Here is a 4,666-nt window from a genome sequence, read left to right as displayed (position 1 = left end):
AATTTCTAATTCAGGTAAGAATGGGACTTTATTGTATTCAAAGCTAGTTTTGATTTGCATTTGGAATCATTGCTCTGTTAAAACACCCAGTTATGTCCAAGTTTTCACCAGTTAGTCCTTTAATACTCCTTTGGCATTGGAATTGTTTAGCTCCTGTCCAAAGATACCACTTTTACTCTTTGAAAAGCACCGCTAGCGGAACAGTGGCCAGAGCATCATGCCGCCACTACCTTGCTTTGTAGTTCACACAGTGTTCTTTAGTTCCCAAGGTCTTCTGCATGTTGCAAAGAAAACTCAATATTAGTAAAGAAGTATGAATTTTCTCTAATTCAAACAAAATTAAACATACTAGGATCAATTACATAGGTTCACCCTTCTTCTTCTTGTAAATTCTAATAGCAAAGGACAAACAATTTACAGGTGCATTACCGCCCCCTTCTGGTGAGAAGCATGAGCCGGGTAGGCCACTTACAATCCATTTTGACCTGATACATTTATCCTACAACTTAGATTCTCCATCCATACATCTTCTCCCACTTAATTTCTTAGGGTCGCGGTTGAGCTGGGGCCTATCTTCAGCAGTCTATGGCCGAAAGGCAGGGTACACCCCTGGACAGGTGGCCAGTCCATCACAGGGCAACATATGCACACACACACACACAATTCAATCAGCCTGTCATGATGAGAGAACCAATGCAAGCAAGGGAAGATCATGCAAACTCTATGCAGAAAGACCATGGGCCAGGAATCAAACCTGGGACCTTCTAGCTGCAAGGCAACAGTGCTACAAACTGCACCACTATGCAGCCCTGGTCCAAAATTTACACATTTAGCAAAATTGGTTTGTGTTTTGAGATTATGCCCTCTTGGAACAATTATGTCAATGGGGCTCTAATTACCACTATGACTAAAAGGAATTTGTTAATGATATTCAGCAACAACCAGACAGGCAGCAAGCTGATAATACCCTGATGATGGGCACAGAAGTGCTTGTACTTCCAACAGAGGATGAGGAGAGCCCACTTGCCCCCACCCATCCAAGACCTACTACAGAAGCACCACAGAGAGCGTTCTGACCAGCTGTCTTACTGGATGGTGCTGAGGCTGCAGCGCCTTTGACTTAAAGAACATGAGAAGAGTGGTTCTAATCGGGGCTCGTCTTCCCTCATTAAAGACATTTCATTCCAGCGTTGCATTTGGCAAGCCCTTAACATCATCAATGATCCCTCACACCCCGACCATGGACTGTTCTCCCTGCTGCCCTCTGGGAAGAGGCTGTGTAGCATTTGATGCAGGACCAGTAGGTTCTACAACAGCTTTTTCCCCACTGCCATAAGATTGTTGAACTGTTGAACTCTAATAAATTCTCAAATCAAGACTCTGCATCACACTTGTAAACATCATATTTGCACTAAATGGCAAATTTTCAGATCTTTTTAAATAGAACTCAAGTCAGTGTTCTACTGCTTTTTGCATTATATTTATATATTTATTTTGCAGTGCTCTGAAACTTCCATATCAATGCCCTTTGCACCATGTCTTTAAACTGGTTTTCCTTTTCTCCTACACTGTTTACATTTTGATTACTGCTCCACTTTATAGGTGGAAATGTTCATTTCACTGCTAAGAAATTTCATTTTGCAAACACTCTCTGTATACAAATTGACAAAAAAGTTTAGTCCAAAAATAAGTAATAACTAATGAAGCTGTTCTTAGAGAAGCAATCATTAAATCAAATTGATCAATACAGATACATATAAAAGATACCATAAAACCTGACATTCGTAGCCATCCAAACACTCAGGCGTCAAGAGAAGCTGTTTGTTGATAAAGAGAATAAGGTTGACCTATTTGATCACATTGATAAAAAGATTGTTTTGAGGAATCAAGGTACTGCTTTACAAAAGAATTTGCTATTAGTGGTATTGGTATACGGCACAAAGAGGAGAGTGCCTCTACATTCCTCAATTTACCTCAAATGTTAAGAATTAGCAATAGAATGATGTTCCAAAAAATAACACACACTAAACATCCTGACTATTCTGGAATAGAAAGGCTAAAATCAAGCTTTTGGAAAACTGTTTTAGGTGTATTTAACTTTAGCCATTAAATCAAACTACCTGTATAATAAATACACTTCGTAAAAATGATGATAAGCATAGGTAGACTTCTGATCTATACTGTACAAAGAATGTCACTGGACGCCTTTCTTCCAGTTTTGCCAAAGCCCTGTGAATAATAGGATGCCATTGTATTTCTAACAAGAGTGGATGGAGGAAACAGCATGAACTGTAGAGCTATATTTACTCTGTGTTTCATATTTGCATGATCCACCAAGGCCACTGGCAGTTTAGGGCTTAGGATATAGTGCAATACACAGGAAATAGTGACGTTCAGGGAATTTATGATTGTAACGTCATCAGAATATGCAAGAACGGATTTAATGGCTTACACACATTACTCAAGACAAAAAAAACTTCTTCTTATTTTAATTACTTTTATGTAAGTTTTAAGCTTCTAAATATGTACAATTAGGCTAAATGAAGTGAATCCATATAAATCCAATGACACTGAAGACTACATATTTTGCGTTCTGTTTGATCTATTACTAAGATATGGCTGAGTGTTTGGTTTCTTAGGAGAGTAGAGAGGAGGAGACGTAGGGAGGAGGAAGAGGAGGGGAGCACAGGTTCTCGACTAGAGGCAGGGATTTTCCCACACAGGTCCTGCATTCATATCTTACTGACGTGGATTTTTTCCCCCCACATACACACCTGCGACTCTAACTTCTCATCACCATCCCACTGAGAGAAAGCCATCCATCAACTGTTTTTTATTGGTGACAACTTAATAAGAAACAGAAAAACATGACGGAGGCACCTGTACCTCGAGCAAAAAACGCAAGCTTCACTTTTATTCCAGCATGTATCTGCATACAGTTCATGCGTCAATTAAATGCTGAACTCTTAGGAGGAGTTGGACTGTGTGCACACATGTTAAATTCAAAGACATTAATGAGATCTCGCCCTCAAATATTGTCCATCTCTTTCGCAGACAGAGACACTCACTCTGTCCCGCGCCAGCCGGCGTATTGACCACGAAAGCGAGGACAGAAGGCCCTCTATGTTAAACAACCGAATGAGAAATGACAGTACTGGCTCAAATATTTTAGAGCTTTTCAGAAGATCCGGTGAAGGTCACAGCACCCTGAACCAATCTTCCATTGAACAATGATGGCATTTCATTTCATCCCTCTTTTTCTTCTCAACTGAAAAGCTCCAGTGGTTAATTTGACGCAGCGATCGCATAGCTGAAGTCAACCCCCTCCACCTCCATGTCCACCTCCACCCCTGTCTGGTCATCGTTTCCAGCTGAAGAACAGGAATCTACTCTGTTTGTGTTGCCAGATCTGTTTGCAAAGAGCGATGGGACACGCATCTTGGTCAGAAGGGGGCCGAGGGGGGGTGGCACTTGACCCTTCGATTCGTCGCAGGGATAGTCTGTCTCCAAAGCGTGCCTCTGGGATTATACAGGATCATGTAAAAGCTTGTGTTTGACCCTACTACAAAATGACCATCTACTGTGGTTCTCAGATCGTTTAAAAAAAAAGAAGCAAGATTGTGGTTAAACCAGGTTGGAAAATGAATTTGAGTATAATCATATGCAAAGACCTGTGGGGAGTTTAATCAAAATGATAAGAAAGGGTGTTAGAATATAACATTTTACATCTACCAGACTATGAGTATCTCTCTCTCTTGTGCATCGCTTAAGGACAGTCAGATTAAAAGGCTTTTTAGACCAGAATTCCCAGTTTAGAAGTTTTCTTTAAAGACCGTCCTGTAATTAGCCCTTATCTATCCCCGCATTAGCTCAGACTAGCTACCCTGCTCCTCCTGATGCTATTACCAACTTGGCGGGGGGAGGGGTGGTATGGGGGTGACTTGCAGTGTTAGAACGATCACCTTCTTCTAACAGTTTCCTATGTCTAACTTTACTTCATCTGGCTCTTTGACAATGATTTTCTTCTTCTAGCTCCTACGTTAAAGTCAACTTCCTGGACTGCAAAATTAAATATACAGTCCAAAGATTCTCCCACCTGAGCTTGGGATCTCTGTGGCCCCTCCAAAGTTCCGTTTTCATAGGTTTGTGGTTTATTTGCACCTTATATAATAAAATGAACAGGGCTCAGTAGATGTTCAAAGCTTAAAATACTGTTTTATAATCAAATCTCATTTTAAAATACTCCACAACACTTTCTCCGACAAGTCTGCTGTCTTCCTTTGTCTTTATAAAACTGTTGATTTTGTTGATATTCTCCATCAAATCTTTTAGGCCTTCACAGTTAGCTGCATTTATATTGACAATGAAATAATATCAAACAGATTGTCCTAATTATTTGACTTCTTGGGGCAAGTATTTTAGGGATGTCAACATGAAAGTGGCTAAATGCAAAAACAGATAAGTATATATATAACATTTTCTTAAAAACCTTAATTTGCATGTTATACAATGATGAGCCACATTTATTTGATCTATCAAATAGAAATACAAAAATAAAGTTTATGATATGAATTATGAAAATCGCAATTCTTTTTCAAGTCTATGTCATATCTAATAAAAAAGGATAATGGTGAAATTCTCTTCCAGGTGCATTTTTAAGCTAAAG

This window comes from Cyprinodon variegatus, unplaced genomic scaffold, assembly GCF_000732505.1.
Source record: "Cyprinodon variegatus isolate N-32 unplaced genomic scaffold, C_variegatus-1.0 Scaffold175, whole genome shotgun sequence".
Classification (NCBI taxonomy): Eukaryota; Metazoa; Chordata; class Actinopteri; order Cyprinodontiformes; family Cyprinodontidae; genus Cyprinodon; species Cyprinodon variegatus.
Note: the sequence above shows the minus strand (reverse complement) of the source record.